This window comes from Papio anubis, chromosome 11 (assembly GCF_008728515.1).
Source record: "Papio anubis isolate 15944 chromosome 11, Panubis1.0, whole genome shotgun sequence".
NCBI lineage: Eukaryota > Metazoa > Chordata > Mammalia > Primates > Cercopithecidae > Papio > Papio anubis.
The window spans coordinates 46189084-46210747 of record NC_044986.1 but is presented as its reverse complement, the minus strand read 5'-3'; the positions used below and the strand labels follow the sequence as shown (position 1 = coordinate 46210747).

Here is a 21664-nt window from a genome sequence, read left to right as displayed (position 1 = left end):
CCTTAGAGACAATAGATAACAAATGCTTCTCCTATTCAGATCTTTGAAAGGTGTTGACTCTTAGTTAATCTCTTTAGGATTGGGAGGGCCTGGAAGAAAAAGATCTAGTTATGTTAATAGAGATTCTTATAGATGCCAATTTCCCCCCACAAAAGACAGCTTTGCAGGGCCATTTCAAGATACAGCAAAAAAACATGTTTTGGGGTAAAATATTTTTATTTTCTTCCTTGTCTCATGATGTTATGCCAGAGTCAGGTTGGAAAGTAAGTTACCATACATAGGGTTAAATAAAACTCATCTGATGAGAATTTATGGTTTGTAGGGCATGATTCCCCAGACCCCTTAGATAGGAATTTGGGCAAGATAAAAAAAAAATGGAGCTTAGTCCTCACACCATTATCCCACACCTTTAATGTCCATTCCCACATGTGTTCTCCAGATTTCTGCTTCTATAAATTAGAAAACTCAAGTAGTTCTTTCCTCATGGGTCACACTCTGAACTTCATCTCTAGGGACCTACTGGCACTCGAGTCTAGTTACTGGCATAGAAGAAAAGAGTGGGTATTGGGGCTGGGTCCTGAGGAGAATCAGCATTGTCTTGCCTGGCAACTGCCTCAGGGGGGCCATCACTGTTTCCTCAAGCAATGCAGGATCAATCAATCTCTTCAGACCATTGTAGAAAGGCTGATAGCAGCCTGGGTTGGGGAGGGGATGTTGCCACCATTGTGAGTGGGGAGGCCGTCTTCTCCTCTGGCAAAAAAGGCTTATCAGAATTTAGGAGCTCAGTGCCCCCAGATTCACCAGAGTCCTCCCACACATCCCTGTCCCAAGTTATAGGGTCTCATTCCTTCCCTACCAATGCCCTTACTTTAACAGTAGACACCTGGTGAGGCTGAGCATGCACCTTTTGCTGTAAGTCTTGTGTCTGATTCTCAGCAATTTCAGCCCTTTGTCTGGAGAAGATAAGACTCTCATCCAGGCAATCATAGTAGATTTGAGGCTAAGTATGTGCTTCTGGGGCCAGAAGATAGAATCCCTGAACTCATCCTTTTTTTTCAGCACTTGTCCAGGGAACTTAGGAACAACCACCCAACTTCATTATATTCCTTGGTTCTCTGCAAATGTTCTAAGTTATTATATATAGAGTCACTAAACCCCTCGACTCTGAGGAGCAGTGAATCAGAAGTATAAAATGCATTTATTTTTCACAACTCTAAACCACACCAAGGACTGTCAGTGTTCTCCATACTATTAGAAGTAGAGTCCTTAGCACTTTTTGGTCTAATCAGATTAAAGAGCCAACTCCAGAAACCCCAAAACCAACTAAAGAAATCCATCCTTAAAATGGATGGAAAGGATATGTGTTTGCTAAGCTTTTACCATTTACAGGGTTTTGGTTGAAACTGTAGGAATCTATTTGAAGAACTCAAATTATCCTGGCCAATAGGAAGGTGAGTTTATTTATGATCTGAAAATAATATTTAGTCTATTCTCCATTCTTCTGATGCCAACAAGGAAAGAAATCTGATCAAGAAAATGCCCTGATGTGTGTGGGTTTTTTTTGATATCAAGCTCCTGCCTTTGGACTCTGATATGTGTACACACACACACACACACACACACACACACAAAGGGAGTTTGTTAGGGAAAACTGGCTCACATGATTACTAGGCAAAGTCCCACAATAGGCCATCTGCAAGCTAGGGAAGAGAGAAGCCGGTAGTGGATCAGTTCAACTCCAAAAGCCTCAAAACCAGGCAAGCTGATAGTGCTGCCTTCAGTCTGTGGTCAAAGCCCCAAGACCCCCCAGGAAGCCACTAGTCTAAGTCCCAGTCCAAAGACCAAAGGACCTGGAGTCTGATATCCAGGGCACGAGGATCAGAAGGAAGCCGGAAGACTCAGCCAGCAAGGTTATCCCATCTTCTTCTGCCTGCTTTGTTCTAGCCATACTGGCAGCTGATTGTATGGTGACCACTCACATTGAGGATGGGTCTTCCTCTTCCAGTCCACCAACTCAACTGTCAAATCTCTGCTGATAACACCCTCACAGACACACCCATAAACAATACTTTACCAGCCATCTAGGTATTCTTCAGTCTAATCAAGTTAACACCTAATAACCATTTCACCATCCTTCTACTACAGGCAATGGCAGGGCTGAAAAGGACTTGTGTTTGCAGAGCTTTTACCATTTACAGAGTTTTGGTTGAAACCGTAGGAATCTATTTAAAGAACTCATTATCCTGGCCAATAGGAGGGAGAGTTTATTTATGATCTGAAAATAATACTTAGTCTATTCTCCATTCTTTTGATACCAACGAGGAAAGAAACCTGGTCAAGAAAATGCTCTGATGTGTGTTTTTTGATATCAAGTTTCTGCCTTTGGACTCAACTGATATGAAGTTTCTGATTATTCAACCTAGGCAAGGCTCAAGATATTACTGCAAAAGCATTTTCTCCAATAAAGAGTTTGCTAAGCAAATTGACATTATGAACATGCTTTCATGGACTCATTAACCTACTTTAAAAAACAAGTTGTTTATGAAGTTCACCAGGTGAGCATGTGGGGATAGAGCTAATGAATACAAATACCTTTTCCTAGCAGGCTCTCAATCTGTAAATATAGTTTAGAAGCTAGGAGTTATTTCCCGTTGTTGGAGGTATTCGGGAAAAAAAAGTCAATTTATTTTAAAATCATTAAAATTTTAAAAATGGATGTACTCTCCAAAACCATTTGATCTCCTCCTACACAGAATGACTTTTCTACTAATAATTCCAAGTTAATGAACATTTTATTCTGTCTAATAAGTTTTTTTTAATTGCATGCACAGACACGGGAGGGTAGCATGCATAGTGGTTACAAATGTGGACTATAGAGCCAGACTCTGGGTTTGAATCCTGCTCTGCCATTCCACTTAGTAGGTACTTACACTGTTTGTGCCTCATATCCTCTTCTATAAAATGGGAATAGCAATATTACCTGCTTCATAGTTGTTAAGAAGGTTAAATTAGTTAATATATGTAAGGTACTCAGAAGAGTATTACGTGCTATGTGCATTAGCTTTATTGTCTTGACTTAGCCAAATAAGCACTAGGCCTCAAACAACAAATCTGAACAACTCAACCTTACTTTGTTGTACCACCTGGGGAATTTGTATTTGCAAAAGAACCCAAGCATTAGATCATGGATGGGTTAAGCTGGTACTTTCTCAGCAGAATTCTAAGAAAGGTGTCCATGGCCAAGTAGGTTAAGGAATGGAATGGATAATGAAGGCTAAGGTTGAGATTTTTCTTTTTTTTAGGCAGGAAAAAGTTTACAGAATTCTTTCTGGAAAGAAAGATAATTTCTTTCCAGATTTATTTGAAAAGAGCACTCTATATCAGTTTAAGATTGTTTCTTGGAATATTTGTATTTTGTTTGACTCTACCACACCAGAACTACAATGGGACGCAATGAATTAAAATAAATGCTTCTCCTCTCTCCAGTCCATCCCTCCAAGATGACAAAGAAAAGAAGGAACAATGGTCGTGCCAAAAAGGGCCACGGCCACGTGCAGCCTATTCACTGCATGAACTGTGCCCAATGCGTGTCCAAGGACAAGGCCATTAAGAAATTCGTCATTCAAAACATAGTGGAGGCCACGGCAGTCAGGGACATTTCTGAAGCGAGCGTCTTCAATGCCTATGTGCGTCCCAAGCTATGTGTGAAGCTACGTTACTGTGTGAGTTGTGCAAGTCACAGCAAAGTAGTCAGGAATTGATCTCGTGAAGCCCGCAAGGACTGAACACCCCCACCCCGATTTAGGCCTGCGAGTGCTGCCCCACGTCCCCCACCAAAGCCCACGTAAGGAGCTTAGTCCTTAAAGACTGAAGACGGACTATTCTCTGCAGAAAAATAAAATGGACATTATACTTAAAAAAATAAAATAAAAAATAAATGCTTCCTATTATAATAGCCTTTTAAGGTTTAGATTAATAATTTCACAACTCCTATTACATACAAGTGCATCTTTGGGATGCAAGTACATACATGTTCAGCTTATTAGCATGTTATTTTCAGTTCTACTCAAAAAACATTCTCAACTTGGCTGACTCATTTTAATAGGGACAAAATTTTCACATTCCAACTTGAACAGGGAAGTGGTAACAATTGATTTAGATAGGAGTATCAGAATTTCATTTTGCTAAAGTCTTTTTTGTACTTCTTAATGCAGTAACACTTTAGGATAGAATGCATATTGTTGGTATCACCACTTCTGCAAATGTGCTCACTCTTTTCTGTTTATTCTAGAAGGTTTACTCATACACTAAATATGGGATGCACCAGTTTTTTATGCTGCAAGTTTGAAATAATACCATTTATTTCAACTACTTAAAAAATATGGGGCTGGGTGCAGTGGCTCATGCCTGTAATCCCAGCACCTTGGGAAGCTGAGATGGGAGGATTGCTTGAGCCTACAAGTTCAAGACCAGCCCGGGCAAAATTGTGAGACCCTGCCTCTACAAAGAAAAAAAAGAAAAAGAAAATTAGCTGCATCTTTAGTCCCAGCTACTCAGGAGACTGAGATGGGAGGATCCTTTGAGCCCAGGAGATTGGAGCTGCAGTGAACCATGATCATGTTGATGCACTCTAGCCTGGGTAACAGAGTGAGAACCTGTCTCAAAAAAAAAAAAAAAAAAACAAAACCAAAACAAAAGACTTCGGGTTATAACTCAGAATACGTTAGTTTGGTGAATTTCTTCCAGAAAAAGAAACATTCAATGTTTGATTACCTGCCTTTGAAAAAACTGGCTGTCCTTCTGAAAAGACTTCACAGATAAAATTGCAAAGAATGCAGGTGTAGAGAGAACTGAGATAACAGCTTGTCCAAAAGGAAATGAGAGTAATTTGTTGAGCAATTTAATGGATCTGAGGTACACTGATCTGATGAAGTAAATTGCTAACCATTACCATAATGTCCTAAGGGAAACAGAAGGGATCACATCAGGGCCCCCTAACTAAAACTGAAATATGTTATTGTTTCTGGCCACTCATGGATGGCAGACAGAGTGACATTGAGAGCATGCACCTGGGTTGGAATCTCAGCTGAGCCCCTTTATACAAGGGCTAGGCAAACCTGGGAAACTTAGAACAGTTGTTTGCCTCATCTGTACAATGGAGGACACAATATTCTATTTTATTTGTAATAATGCATATCATGTTAGTTATCTGTTGCAGCATTAGAAACTTAATGGCTTAAACAACACATATTTAAAATCTCGAAGTTTCTGAAGGTCAGCGTTCCAGGCTTAGCTGGGTGATTCTGCCTCAAGGTCTCTCACAAGGGTGCAATCAAGGTGTCAGTCAGGACTCTGGTGATATGGTTTGGCTGTGTCCCCACCCAAATCTCATCTTGAATTGTAGCACCCATAATTCCCATGTGTTGTGGGAGGGACCCAGTGGGAGGAAATCGAATCATGGGAGCAGGTCTTTCCCATGTTGTTCTTGTGGTGGTGAATAAGTCTTATGAGATCTGATGGTTTTATAAAGGGGTGTTCCCCTGCTCAAGCTCTCTTTCCTGCTGCCATGTAAGATGTGATTTTGCTCTTCATTTGCCTTCTGCCATAATTGTGAGGCCTCCCCAGCCATGTGGAACTGTGAGTCAATTAAGCCTCTTTCCCTTATAAATTACCCAGTCTCAGGTATGTCTTTATTAGCAGTGTGAGAACAGACTAATACATCTGATCTCATCTGGAGGTTTGAATGAGGCAAGATCCACTTCTAAGCTCACTCTGTGACTGCTGGTAGGCCTCAGGCTGTCATTGGGTATTGACTGAAGACTTTAGTTTCTTTCCTGGTGGACCTCTTCCTAGGGTGGCTTACAACACAACAGCTGGCTGTCCTCACAGGAAGCCAGGGAGACAGTGCGAGGGAGTGAGGAAGATGGAAGTCAGTCTTCTCGCAACCTAATCTTGGAAGTGACATCCAATCACTTTTGCCATATTATAGTCCCTAGAAGCCAGTCATTACCCCAGCCCACTTTCAAGGGGAGAGGATGACACAGCAGGAGATGAGGACAGTGAAGGCCATCTCAGAGGCTGCCGACCATATATACAAATACATGCCTTTCCTGACTTCTAGCACCAGTCTCAGGAAGGAGTTTGTAACCTCATGCAGGATTATATAGTTCCTGGCAGAAATCAGCTCTGCCCAAGGATTAAGGACAGCTGAATTTGACACCTATAAAGCATCACTCTTGAATTCTTCCTGAATTCAGTAAAATGAGTCAGTTAATTTACTCATTGCTAGAGTTTCTGCCATATCAGTATATTCCCAGTGGAACAATGAAGATTAACCTGAAAAATTAGTCATGGTTATAGCATCCTGAATGGCACAAAAAATCAAGGAAATATTCTTTCGGTATTCAAAAGCTATTATTCAGCCATGAAGTTGCTCATGCCGTTGATGAACAAGTAAGGGAAGTTCCAGCACAGTAGTGCAGAAGCTGAAAGGAGGCTCACTTTAATGAATGTAATTTTTATGAGGGTAAAACATAGTTTAACAGATCATATATCAGATGAAATGATAATAAATTTATTGTGAAAAGGGTTAGCAGATTAGGATGCAATCTTATTTGTCAAATCATGCTTGAATTATACCCTAGCTTGACTATGCACTAACGAATTTGACAAAAATCAAGGAAAACATTCTATGAGAATCAATTGGCTATGTGGAATTTATAACAGAGTATGAATATTCTATATTTTTTGTAAGTTGTGACTTCCTGATTGAAGGCATAGGCATCAGCTTACTACCATTCATTATCATGTTTGCACTAAGGCAATGATAATTGATAAAAACTCCTGAGTACTGGTGAGGAAAGTTCTGAAGCTTTAGTAGTTCTGAAGGAAATATGGGCAGGAGGTTCTAGATGTAGAGGAAGAAAAAAACTTTTCCTATACCCTCTTGGGTTTAGGGACTGGGGCCTGTGACTTAAACTGACAAATGACAGATTAATAAAAAGTTATTTTATATGCACATAGGGAGGGAGGTGTCACAGGAAAGAAGTGAAAATCCAAATCAGTCAGGCCTAAGAGCTTATATATCATCTTAACAAAGGGTGATAAATTCTGGAGAAATGATATGACAAAGGAAAAGGGGCTTGGGCTTCTAATGGTGGTACATTGTGGGAGGGTAAATATATGGGGGAAGCTAATTGAAGAAAAGGGTTATGGTAGTAAGGTTTTTTTGTGCAGACTTGTCTCAGTGCTGACTTGCCAGCTCCTGTGACACTGGTTGTTCTCTGCCTTCTGGTATGGGAGAGGGGAAGGAAGATACTTTTACAAATGGCAGTTTGTTATATTTACCCTACTTTTAGGCAGAGAAGGGGAGGGTAAAGAGTTCCTTCTGAATCTGCTATTTCTCAATTGCTTTAACCTCAAAATAATCCTTATGCCAAAGTGGCATATTTGGGGGTGGTATATTCTGATCCCCTTCACCAGACTCTCAATCCATCACCAATAAACAGTCCTTAGACAAATTATTGTGCAAGCTGTCTCACATATCTTCAAGTGGAATTTTTCACTGTCAAAGGCGTACTTTGGAAGCTGACCCAGCCTAGAGTCTAAGGAAGGCCTGAGCCAGGCAAAGTCTCCAGACATAGTGCGGTAGAAATGACAGCACTCTGGGTGGGACAGTTTCCCAAGGTGTGTGGAGCCACATTTGGAAGGATCAGATTGGTGTCTCATGGGGCTGATCTGAAAGTCTGCTGACAAAAGGGAGCTTCTGATCTGAGAACAGCCTGCTGGGTGGTGGCAATGTCCACTTGGATTCTTTTGAGGTGCACACTGGCTGGGTTTTGGATACCAGCACCTCTGCCAATCCAGCATCAAGTGTTCTGTGCTTCAGGCACTCCAACGTTCTTGTGATACAATTTTTCTAGCTCTTCGCTTCTGCCGTGTCTATGCTTCTCTTCTTTACCTAAAGGCTCTGCTTACTTATGGATTCTATTGCCTGATGACATTTGCTCAATGGCTTTTTTTGATTCATCTTTCAGTTTCTGCTGCCAATATGGAGTTCCTGTCTGCCTCATATTTAATTTCTGCCTTCTCCCAATGTGGAGCAGTTACCTGGCTCTCTTTACACAGTCTATTCTGGGATATTGGAAAGATCTAGTTCTGGGTGTGCAATCATGTTGACCTAAAGCTACCACATTGGTTGGGTGTGGTGGCTCACACCTGTAATCCCAGCATTTTGGGAGGCCAAGGCAGGTGGATTACCTGAGGTCGGGAGTTCCAGATTAGCCTGGCCGACATAGTGAAACCCCATCTCTACTAAAAGTACAAAAATTAGCCGGGCATGGTGGTGGGTGCCTGTAATCCCAACTACTCAGGAGGCTGAGGCAGGAGAATCACTTGAACCCAGGAAGTGGAGGTTTCAGTGAGCCAAGATCATGCCACTGCATTCCAGCCTGGGTGACAGAGGAGACTCCATCTCCAAAAAAAAAAAAAAGAAAAAGCTAAAAAGCTACCACATCCTCCTTTCTTCCACACCCAGGGTGAGTGTGGACACCTCACAATTGAAGGGAGAAAAGGCACAATTCCCCTTCTATAGAGAGACTCTTTTGCAAGGCAGGTGCTATAATCTTGTGTAATCGCATGCACATAATCACAATCACATACCTCACATTGCCTTTACCATATTCCATTGGTTATAAACAAGTCACAGGTCCCACCCACATTCAAGGGAAGGGGCTTACATAAAGACATGAATATCAGAAGGGGGAACCATGGGGACCACTTTAAAGTCTATCCACCACATCTCCTTTGTCTCCTTCAGTCCGTGACTGTTCCTCAGTTTGTCCTCTTCTTTCATAACCTTGACTTTTTCGAAGAGTACTGATTGTTTATCTTGCAGAATGTTCTCCATCAGGTTAGTCTGACGTTTTCTCATTATTGGGTTAAGGTTATGTATTTTTGACAAGAATACCACAGAAGTGACATGCCCTTCTCATTACATCTTACAAGAAAGTACATGATGTGGATGTTTTGTTATGTTAGCCTAGATCATATGGTTAAGATAAGGTATGCTGGGTTTGTCCACTGTGAAGTTACTTTCCCCTCTTTGTAAATAATAAATATCTTGGGATAGAAACTTTGAGACTATACAAATACACTGTTTCTACTTGAATTTTTTCCCACAACTTTAAGATTTCATTGATGGATTATGTCTGCAACAATTACCAATGGTGATTTATCATTTCTCTCATTCCTTTTACATTTATTAATTGGAATCTCTCCAGAAGAAAGATTTATCCCTCTCTTCCACATATTCATATATTCAATCATTTATTTATATCATTATGGACTCTCAGATGTCTATTTTATTCTGTGGGTTATAATTCAATACTATCATTACAGATTTTGTGGTTCTAATTGTCCTAGCTTTGGCAACTGGGAGTTCTTTCAGGCTGGTTTCTGTGCCCTTTTGATATGCCTTCATTTTTTTTTTTTTTTTTTAAATACCTCATTACTTTCTAGCACAAGAGGCTTCAGCCTTATTTTGTATTCTTTCTGCCTCAGCCCTGGAATCAACTACTTCTCCAAGGAGCCCTGGTTTCTTTTATCAAAGAATAGTATTTAGAAACCAAGATCTCAGTACTAGGTGTGTTCATTGCTATTGTAATTTTATTGCTTTTAGACTCTCTCAGTGGACAGAGCTAGGAAATACAAACATGTTTACCAGCACATTCACATACACATATTTATATCTACCTCTATGTATGTATATTAAAAACCTAGGCATTCATACTTGTATTAGTCCATTTTTACACAGCTGATAAAGACATACCCGAGATCGGGTAATTTATACAGGAAAGAGGTTTAATGGACTTACAGTTTCATGTGGCTGTGGAGGCCTCACAATCATGGTGGAAGGCAAGGAGGAACAAGTCACGTCTTACATAGATGGCAGCAAAGAGAGAGCTTATGCGGGGAAACTCCCTCTTATATAACCTTCAGATCTTGTGAGGCTTATTCACTACCATGAGAACAGCATGGAAAGACCTGCTCCCATGATTCAATTACCTCTCACCAGGTCCCTCCCACAACATGTGGGGGTTCAAGATGAGATTTGGGTGGGAACACAGCCAAACCATATAAATACTGATACCTCTATTTCCTGTCTAATGCCGCCAGGTTATTCTAGCTTTTCCTCCTTCTTTGTAATTTCTTTCACTGACAGAAGGCTGGCTCTCATTACCAGCAATATACCTACCTACTTATTCAAACCTTGTGTACATATAAAATAGTTTCAGAATTGCTAACCCATATCCTTGTAAGAAAAAATTTGTGGCTGGGCACAGTGCCTCATGCCTGTATTCCCAGCACTGTGGGAGGCTGAGGTGTGAGGATCACTTGAGTCCAGGAGTTCAAGAGCAGCTTGGACAACATAGTTAAGACCTCACCTTTACAAAATATCAAAAAATTAGCTAAGCATGGTGGTAATGCCTGTTGTCCCCGTTACTTGGGAGGCTGAAGTGGGAGGATAACTTGAGCCCAAGAGGTCAAGGCTGCAGTGAGCTGTGACAGTATTGCTGAACTCCAGCCTGGACAACAGAGCAAAACTCTGTCTCCAAAACAAAACAAAACTAAATGAAACAGAAAATAAAGCAAATTTGTGAACTAGAGTGCAGTATTTGTATACAGTTCTTTTTGTCTTTAGCCTTACAGTAACCAGTTAAAATATTGCTTTCTAAAGTAACTTGTTAGTTTTTTTTTTTAATCGCTCTCTTCAGTATAGTCACATGATTCATCTATAATACATTTATGTTCATTTAAAAATTTTATTTATTTTTATTCTAAGCAAATTAACATAGAATGTGGATTTTTTGTTTGAGATGGAGTCTTGCTCCATCGGACAAGCTGGAATGCAGTAGTACGATTTCAGCTCACTGAAACCTCCACCTCCCCAGTTCAAGCAATTCTTCTGCCTCAGCCTCCTGAGTAGCTGGAATGACAGGCACCTGTCACCAAGTCTGACTAATTTTTGTATTTTTAGTAGAGATGGGGTTTCACCATGTTGGTCAGGCTGGTCTCAAACTCCTGACCTCAGGTGATCCGCCCACTTTGGCCTCCCAAAGTGCTGGGATTACAGGCATGAGCCACTGTGCCAGGCCTGGTGAAACACTTTTGAGAGAGACAGAAAAGAGGAAAGGCAAGCCACTGAATTAGAATAAAGAGCCGTCAATGCTGAAAGCCCTTCAAAATGCACATAATTTTTTCAGACTTGTTTCAGCTTACCAGCTACTTGAAACTATCAGTTAACTCTCTTTTCCTCAAACCTCAACATTCAAATTAAGGAAAAAAAGAGTAATTTTATTAAGTAAATATGTAATTTTAAGTAAAGATGAACTAAGTAACCAAATAGAGAAATATCTCCAAATCCATAGCATTTCTCCAAAACAAGAACGATAGAAGGGGAATAAAGTGGGGAATTCCACTTATAATTTAATAGGAATTACTTATATATGCGACCTAAGAAATCTGACTAGATTGAGATACCATGTGGCAGAGAGGAAACTTGATCTTTATATCAATTCATCCCAAAATAATGTATAATTTACTTATTAACAATTTCAATCAGAAGCCTTATATAACATTAGGGGGCAGCTCAGGGGGCTTAAGAAAGAAAATCAGTAATTAGTCTGAAAGGGCAAATGGGCAAAAGAGTTCATTATAAAATTGAGCCGCTTCTCCCATGGGCTCCATGGTGGGTAGTAGCAAGGATTTAGCACCCAACAACTGCCAGGTGTAGCTGCTGCCAGCTAATATTATACATTATGCATGAGGAACCACAAACTGAGACATCTGAACTAGAGTGACTCCATATTGGACAGGGGCAGGGTAAAATAAGACTGAGACCTGCTAGGCTGCATTCCCAGTAGGTTAGGCATTCTAAGTCAGCACAAGATACAGGTCATAAAGAGCTTGCTGATAAACAGGATGCAGTAAAGAAGCCAGCCAAATCCCACCAAAACCAAGATGACCATGAAAGTGACCTCTGCTTGTCCTCTGCTCATTATATGCTAATTATAATTCATTAGAATGCTAAAAGACACTCCCATCAGTATCACGACAGTTTACAGATGCCGTGGCAACCTTAGGAAGTTACCCTATATGGTTTAAAAGGAGAGGAACCCTCAGTTCTGGGAATTGCCCACCCCTTTCTGGGAAAACTCATGAATAATCCACCCCTTGTTTAGTATATAATCAAGAAGTAACATTAAGTATCCTTCTTAGTGGAGCAGCTCAAGGTTCTGCTCTGCCTATGGAGTAGCCATTTTTTTCATTCCTTTACTTTCTTAATAAACTTGATTTCACTTTGCACCGTGGACTCGCTCTGAATTCTCTCGAGAGATCCAAGAACCCTCTCTGGATTCTGAGGTCTGGATCAGGATCCCTTTCCAATAACAAAATCAGTAATAGTATTGATTATTTAATCACCAATGTTAGAAAAAAATGGTATGGTCCAACAATATTTTTAAAGTATTAACTGATTTGTACACCAAATATTCCCCCATCCTGGACCCTCTACCATTCAAGCAAGACCATTCTGAGTTCCGCGTGGAGAGCAGAAAATATAATTAGAGTCTTCTGATTTTTATTAGACCAAAGCCTTTAGATAAAAGAAAGAACTCAGACTAAACAAAGCATTTCAGAGAAAAATCACTCAGGCCTAATGAAAAGCTATCCACTGGAATTAGAGCTAAGCGATCTTGCAGGGGAATTCTCAGGGCAGGATTCAGGAGCGTGTGTTTTTACAAGCACTCCAGGGGATTTTGTGCTTGCTGGAGCTGGAAAGACGGTGGGTTAGTTGTTTCCCGCCTGGCTGCACGGTAGCCTCACCTGAGGGTTTAATTTTCTGGCACAGGGGAGAGGAAAAGCCAGGCAGCAGATTTTTTTTTTTTTTTTCCCTAAGCTTCCCAGGTGATTTTAACGACTAGTCAACCCTGAGAACTTTCCTTGGTGAAGTTTATTTGCTTCCCCACAACGCTTTTAGGCGTTGTATTGCAGTCAAACATTATAAATGAATTTTTACAATATTATCCAAGGTGATTCCCCAACACATACATTTCTTCTCTTTCTACTTTATTTCCTAAATTTATTGTACAAAATTAAAACGTGGGTGAGTTGGAGGACCTACAAGGACAGTGCTTTGCAGATTGTGGTTTCTGAACCAGCAACATCAGCAGCCCTTGGGAACTTTTAGAAATGCAAATTCTGTGTCCCACTCTAGACTTCTGAATGAGACATGCTGGTGGGGTGGCGGGGCACAATCTGGATTTTCACAAGCCCTCCGGGGGATCTGGGGCACCCTAATTTTTGAGAATCAATGATTCTCTTAATGAGAAACTTTTAAAACTACTGACGCCTAGCCAGGCGCGGTGGCTCACGCCTGTAATGCTAGCACTTTGGGGGGCTGAGGCGGGCGGATCACCTGAGGTCAAGAGTTCAAGACCAGCCTGGCCAACATGGCAAAATCCTATGTCTACCAAAAAGTACAAAAATTAGCTGGGCGTGGTGGCAGATGCCTGTAATCCCAGCTACTCAGGTGGCTGAGGCAGGAGAATAGCTTGAACCTGGGAGGTGGAGGTTGCAGTGAGATCGCGCCATTGCACTCCAGCCTGGGTGACAAGAGTGAGACAATTCTTATAAAAAAAAAAAAAAAAAGAACCTGTTGAAGTCGGGAAAACTCAGCCAATTAGTTATTAATAACTGAAGTAAATGATTTGTCTAACATTAGACAAGTGTAACTGTTGTTTTCGCTAAGGTTTGTTGAATTTTGAAGTGTATTTCCATAAATACCCAAATTGTTTCTCCTTTATGCAATGTGTGAGTATACTAATAAATAAATATACTTCTTTTTACATGAATACAAAAACTAAACAATAACTTCAAACTGGATTCCATTCAAGAAATGGCAGAAGAGCATTACTTTTGCCTGGGAGTAAGGATTTTTCCACTGGCCACCTAACATCTCTGGGCAGCCTTTTGGTGAGAGGGTCAGTGTTGCCAGTGCAATGTTTGCCTGGCAGTTTTTCTCTGTGTACTATACCTGGGTATTTACTGATAGCCTGGAGCACTTCAGGAAGGAAGAACCAGAAACAGCAGGGTAGAAAGTGAATACCTCACGCAGCCCAAGGCATCAACTGAAGCAGCCTTGGCCATCAGTAGGGTGACAGATCAGCCTCCTGTTTAACTTCCTTTTAACCTTGAAAACTCAGATTAAATATCACCAGTCATAGGATCTCTTCATAGTCCAGCAGTCATCACCTCTGTTTTTACGTACTTTTAAAATTGCTCTAAATATCCTTTTATTCCAGCAATTAATCACATTTCCTTAGAAGTATTTGTGTACAGCTGGGTGCGGTGGCTCACGCCTGTAATCCTAGCACTTCGGGAGGCCGAGGCGGGTGGATCACGAGGTCAGGAGTTCAAGATCAGCTTTGCTAAGATTGTGAAACTCCGTTTCTACTAAAACTACAAAATTTAGCCAAGTGCGGTGGCAGGCGCTTGTAATACCAGTTACTTGGGAGGCTGAAGCAGGAGAACTGCTTGAACCCAGGCGACACAGGTTTCAGTGATCCGAGATCGCACCACTGCACTCTAGCCTGGGCAACAGAGTGAGACTCCATTTCAAAGAAAAAAAATTGGAATTATTTGTGTACATCTCCATCTCCCACATCAGACCATGGGCACCTCAGGACAGTGACTTCTCCTTCTTGGACCTGGGAACTGTCCCTAATTACCACTGAGCAAATGGGAGGCCAGCCACATGGCTAACACACTCTGAAGGGCATGAAGAAGAGAACGTGCAAAAGCATGCTGCCACCTGATTGTATGCGGTAGGTCCTCTGTTACAACTTTCCCTACTCTTCAATTGCATTTCCTAAAATCAGCAGTACAGATACTTATAATTTTCTGAACATACCATGTTATTTCATGCATCTCTCTACTTTACAATTTTCAAGTTTACACACACACCCATCTTATGGAGGGAGTGCTGACAAAAACCCCACCACTTGTGTTTTTTTGTTTGTTTTCTTTTGAGACATGGTCTCACTTTGTCACCCATGCTGGAGTGCAGTGATACAATCTCAGCTCACTGCAACATCTACCTCCTGGATTCAAGTGATTCTCGTGCCTCAGCCTCCCGCGTAGCTGGGATTACAGGTGCGCACCACCAAGCCTGGATCTTTTTTTTTTTTTTTGTATTCTTAGTAGAAACGGGATTTCACCATGTTGGCCAGGTTGGTCTCGAACTCCTGACCTCAAATGATCCACCCACCTCAGCTTCCCAAAATGCTGGGATTACAGGCCTGAGCTACCACACCTGGCTCCTACCATTTTTTAAAGTCTCAGTTCATGTATGATCTTTCCCCAAGAAAATTGGACACCAGTCCCCACTCTCCTCCCAAAGTTGAACTAGATGTCCCTCCTTTGTGCGCTCACAATCTCCTTTAACTTACCAACCAGTTTAATCCACATTCTGGGTTTCTTTGAGAGAAAATAATGACCAATGCCCATAGTGTTCTTCAACAGGAGGATGCACTGAAATGCCCACTCCTTCACCTAAGCTGCGTGTTTGCTGGGATCCATTGTTTGTTCTCAAACCTGTTTCTGCCAGTCGTAGTTGTTAGTTTAATTAAGTAATTTAGTTAGATGTCACTTAAGTGAATAGCACATGAGTGAAAAGAGTTGTGTTTTCTATGAAAACAGACGGATGCGTTGGAAAGATAAGTTGCTAGAAATCGTACTTTTGAATGAGCCATAGGCAAAACTACAGACAAAGATAGGGGAGGGGCGTGTAGTAATCTTGAAAGAATCTCCTTTCAGATTTGTTTAAGTGCCCTTAATTTCAAGCACCACTTTATAAAATCCCAACCTGGAAATTGTTGAAGATGCCTAATGAAAGGAGTTTATGAAGTTCCTATCAGTAGACTCATGTCACAACAGAAGCCTTTGGCCCCATATCAAAAGATTAGTAACGTGTATGTGTTAAGTCAAAATAAAATGTCTAAGGCATGCACATATCATCTTTACCTGTTCCAATTATATACTGAAGTGATAGGGAAACTGGTGGGGGGCAGGAAGGGAGTCAGGTATCTTTCTCTTTCGATAGATTGTGAGTTTCTTGAAGACAGGGACCACGTCTTGCTCATCTAAGTAGTACCTGTGCCTGGGAAAAGTGTTCAGATCCTCAAGGATTTTTACTAAGTGCTCTTCACCCAATGGAATGCTGCACTTATTTTTGTATGGGGGGGTTTCAGGTCTTGTTCAGCATTTATGCATTACAACCACGAGGGGGCAATATAGTCACATTCCTTTGTAATGATCACCCAGTGGTGTTGCCTCCAAGTTAGAGCCCCTAATGTGATGGGCTCCCCTAAAATGCATTGGAGGAACTGTGGCATAAGCATCTCACCAACACTGGCATTCTTTGTATATCCTTCTGCTGTTTATTTGGAGGAGTTGACTGATTCTATATTTTCTAAAAAAATATAAGGATCCGCTAGCAATCACCATTTTATTAAGTTATACAAGCCCAGATAGTTTCTGGAAGAAATTAAAATGATGGTGGGAGAGGGGGTGGTACAGGGGAAACTTTCATGTAAATGTTATCAGTAGTATCAGGGATGATCAATTGGTACAATGTTATCTGTGGTGCTTTTCAGGGGAATCTTGGAGGGAACACGACTGAAGAAGTTACGGACTGTGTGTCTGCATGAAGCGGAAGACCTCAACCCTTCCTCTGTCCCCTGAATGAGCCTTCTCCCAGTTCCTATATGTCAGAATCATAGGCTCCGAAAATTAAGTTTCTCATTGCTCATATCTTTTCAGAAAGAATGTCCTCTCCTAAGAGCAAGACGGTAGCGAGATGAAAAAGAAATAAAAATAATTGCCTTTAAAATGAAAGACCCTGAGAAAATAAAAAAGAGAGTGTTTTGCTTTTTAGTAAACTGCCATGCTGAATCACGACTAAACTGGTGATCTGTGACATCAAAGGGTCATAAACAGCCTAGCTTGAGTCCAAAAGAACTGAGGCCTCCATTTTCACAGTAAGAGTATCTATTCTAAAATAATTTTTGAGAATGAATGAAATCTAAAACAAGATAAGCAGTCCCGTTTACAGTTATCAGGGGGTATTGAAATAGTTGGCGTGGAAGCTGAGTGACTCAGTGGACAGGACATTTGGGGTCAGAGCACTTGGGAAGTCAGGCTGACCTGGGTTAAAGCCTCAGCTCTGTTCCTAACTAGTGACTACGGTCAGATGCCCTCCCTTTCCTGAGGACCAGTTTTACATTACTCATATGTAAAATACAGGAATGGGGAAATTGGACAAATGATCTCAAAACATCTACCAGGTCTAAACAATCATATATTTCTTTCCCAGGAAGTAGCCCTTAGGTATTTGTCCTTAACTTGATTCTGTTTCAAGAAGATAGCTTTTTGTTTTTAGATGCAATATAAAAAAAATAATAATCATGCAAATTGCTATCTTTCTTTCTTTCTTTTTTTTGAGATGGAGTTTCACTCTTGTTACTCAGGCTGGAGTGCAACGGCACAATCTTGGCTCACTGCAGCCTCTGCCTCCCGGGTTGAAGCGATTCTCCTGCCTCAGCCTCCCAAGTAGCTGGGATTACAGGCGTGTGCCACCACACCTGGCTAATTTTGTGTTTTTACTAGAGACAGGATTTCATCATGTTGGTCAGTCTGGTCTCGAACTCCTGACCTCAGGTGATCTGCCCGCTTCGGCCTCCCAAAGTGCTGGGATTACAGGCATAAGCCACAGTGCCTGGCCGCAAATTGCTATTTTTTAATTCACACTTACTTCACCTTCTCTTAGGGCAAGATCTGGCAGAGTCTAAGATATGGCAGAAACTAATATAAAAGGATTTTTCCAATGAAATAAGAATAGGATGTTGTAATTTCAATTTCATATACATTTAAAATGTGCTAGTTTGTATGCAGAACAGAAACTCAAACTCAGTATTTGCCCCTAGCTGCTTACATTGGAAGGGAGTGGTGGCAGTTTACTCAAAATGAGTAAGAAAATAAATAAGCCGACAACTCGAGATTGTACAGACATGCAGGCTGCCTTTTAAGTTTCTGACTCCTGATTTATTTTTCTTTCCCACCTTCCCATGGCAAAGGGCAGTCACTGAATACTCAGATCAAGTGTCTGTCTGGAAAGCTGGCAGTCTTCCAGAAATACAATTAGGTATGAAAGAAAAGTCCCATCTCTCACCTCCTTAGAGTATTACTCCAATTCTTTCACAGCAGGAACACTAGAGTGGGAATGAGAAGTGTGGCCCTTGTGTGTCACGTTACTTCTTTTGAGGGTATGGTCATATCCATCCGTTTGTGGCATTATACAAGGAGTCAGTTAAGGTACAAGGGGCGTGAGACCCAGTGACTGCCCCCAAAGTGCTTGTCACTAGAGCTTCTCTCTCTCACTTCTACTGGGCCTTGACATTTGGGTTCTTTCAGAGGGTTGCCTCACACTGACCTCTGGTAAAATCTTGGAGCCCTAGGACTAGTCCTGCTCAACTTGTGCCTCCTTTCCTCCTCCTCAGGGCCCATTCCAGTGGGACAGAAGTGCTACTTTGGGGGTGGACTGAAACAAGTCGCTGGACTTCCATTGGCCACTGCCACTTGCTTGACGTTGTGAGGAGGGGCCGTGCCTCCGCAGGTCCATACCTGTAACCCGACGATACTGTTGTGAGCAGGAATGGAAGAAGTGCATGTAATCCCCTCAGCACGATGCGTAGTGAACAGACAAGCTGTGAGCCTTGGGAGTTATCACCATGTGTGATGATGCTGGTGGAGAAAGCCTGCACTGCGGAGGCTGACAGCCTGGGTTTGAATCCCCTCATTTGGAATATAATCTTGGCAAAGTCTGAAAGCCTCAATTGCCTCATTTGTAAAATGGGGAGTTAGTAGGACTTGCTGCCTGGGGTCGGGGCAGAATGGAGGGGGCCCATGAGAATTAAGGCAGAGCTCAGCGGAGTGCATTGTAAGGATCCATGAATGTGGGCCTTCGTTTTTAGTACTGCGTATGAGGATCCTGCTAACAAACCTGGCGGCTTCAAGCATCTTTGCCCTTAACCAAATAAGCTCTTAGGTCCTAGACGCAGGACGACTTCCTTGAAGAGGCGCGGGAGGCTGGTGAGGGGAGTGGAGGACGCTCTGGGACCCTCCGGGGGTGGGGCGGGCAGGGTGAACTTGACCCCGGGCCGCGCGCCGGGGGTGCCATCTGCTGCTCCGCTGCAAGGTCTCGCTGGGGACCAGGGCTGGGGAGCGCGCGCCCGCGAGTAGAGGCCGGGCCGGGGACCCCGCCCAGGCGGCGGCGGCCGGGTCCCCGAGGTTGAGCGCTGCTTGCGGAACCGACGGGGCGGAGAGGAGCGTGGTGGGAGGAGGAGTAGGAGAAGGGGGCTGGTCAAGGGAAGTGCGACGTGTCTGCGGAGCCTTTTTATACCTCCTTCCCGGGAGTCCGGCAGCCACTGCCGCCGCCGCCGCCGCCGTCCCTGCGTCCTTTGGTCTCTGCTCCCGGGACCCGGGCTCCGCCGCAGCCAACCAGCATGTCGGGGAACAAGAAGCAAAAGACGGTAGGCTTCCAGGCGCCGGCTTCCCTCCCCGCCACCGCGCTGCACGCGCCGACCCCCACCCTTCAATCCTCCGGCACTTGGGTCCCACCCTCCCCGGGATGGGGCGTCTGGAGGAGGACGAGGAGGAGGAGGAAGAGGAGGGCACGGAGGGAAGCAGGAGAAAGAGGCTCTGTGTGGAATTCCCGGGGCAGCCGTCGCCCTGCAGCCCCTCTCCACCCTGCGACTCTGGCAATCTGCGCTCCTTGGGGTCGCCACGCCCGCGAGAGACCTCCCGAGCTTCTCAAGTGGGTCTGGATCTAGATCCAGGACCAGGGACAGGAAATCCCCTTTCTTTCCCAGGAGCTCTTCCAGACCCGCCTTTTCTTCTGTAGGGTCTCGGAGCAGATCGAGCTGACTCCCCTTCTGCCAGGTCTGGTCGCTGGGGTTTTGTCTGTGGGAACTTCCTTGGAGTGGACTTTAATGACGGACTTTCATAGAGGAAACTGCAATTATCGAGGCAAACTGGAGGAAATAGCATTTCTACACTGGCGGGATTTAGTCCTCTAGCTTGATTTCGGCATCGGGTGGCATCTCGAGTTCAGTAATGAGGGGTGAGGGTGCCCCTCGGTTTGGTGGAGTAAGATGAGGGGACTGTGTTGAGGAGGCACAGTTTCACCCAGAATTAATAAGATGAGCTGTCCTCTTTTAATGGGAAATATGAGGGCGTGTCAAAGAGAAAAGTTTCTTTCCCAGCAACATGGGCACCTATAAATTTTGCATTCTTAAAAATGGCAGCAGTTCTATTTGTCAATTACACCCCAATAAAGCTGAAAAAAAAGAAAAAACGGGAGCAGTAATCATAGACTCATAGAGTTGGATGGCACCTTCTAGACAGCATTGGAGCCACGTCAGATGTGGTCAGCAAGCCTTGATAAAATCTCACTCAGCAGTCTGGCCGCTGAACATTCTATCTTCAGCCACCATCCTGCAAGCCTGAGGTGATTGTACTGGTTACTGAATGGGTTGACCTCTCTCTAGTAAGTAGACTTGCAACGGACACATAGTAGGTGCCTGATCAATGTTTATTCTTATATAATGTGCATTACCGAAATATCTTTGAGGTGTATTTGTGGTGGGCCGGGGAGTGGTTTAAAAAAAAACAAACTATAAAGCCAAGAAGTGGGGAAGGAGTGTGGAGGGGCCATACAGGACTGGAAGGGTCACTTGAGCAGCAAGAGAACAGGGTGGGGGCTCTGTGGCTTCCAGGGACCATACTGGACCAGCAGGAGGGTCCAGGGTGTAGGTGACATCAATTTGGGAAGGGACATTCATCAAAATCCAGCTGCCTTTCTCAGGAGTAATTTTTAAGTGGGGGACTCTCAGCATTGTAACATATTTTTAAAATAATAAATGAAAAATCACTTGTATTTTATTCCTATTTAATGTGATTAATTTCTGTAAAATCCTAAATAGTGTCTTCTAAATGGCAAGCCTCTGTGCCACTAGCTTTTTATATCAGTGGGGTTATAATTCCCACTTTCCTGCTTGCATCAAGAATTCCTTCTCAGTTGTGATGGGGGGCTTTGTCAAGCCTTAGAAAGGGACGAGGTGGTCTCTCCTCTTGATGCCTCTGGCTGGCAGGAGCCCAGGAAGAGGAGGGTTTGAGAACAGGGTCATTACAAATCAATTGTAGGGGCTCTGTACAGTCAGAAGCAGTGAGAAATTTGAGGGCTGGAGGGTTTGGTTTTTGTATTTACACATTCTGAACCTTCTGTTTTTTGTTGGGTGGCTGTATGTGTGTGTCTGTTTTATACAGCATTAAATGAACTCCTGAAACAGCTAACTGAAATGGAACTTTTCTGAATTTTGATTTAGTCTAACGCAGTTATAACCCATGTACCAAACCAAGTTCCCAAAAGGGCTAGATAGGTACTGTCGGTACTATTCACAGCAAGCCAGCTGTAAATGCATGTGGAATCTCTCAAGCTTTGAATGTTCATTCAAAATGTGTTTTGAAACCTTACAGGCCAAAGCAA

The 21664-nt window shown here is 42.8% G+C and overlaps 1 pseudogene; it reads left to right on the top strand.

Moving 5' to 3' along the window:
- The first annotated feature begins 337 nt into the window (after positions 1-337).
- On the top strand, positions 338-4446 carry LOC103887632 (annotated as a pseudogene).
- The last annotated feature ends 17218 nt before the right edge of the window (positions 4447-21664 follow it).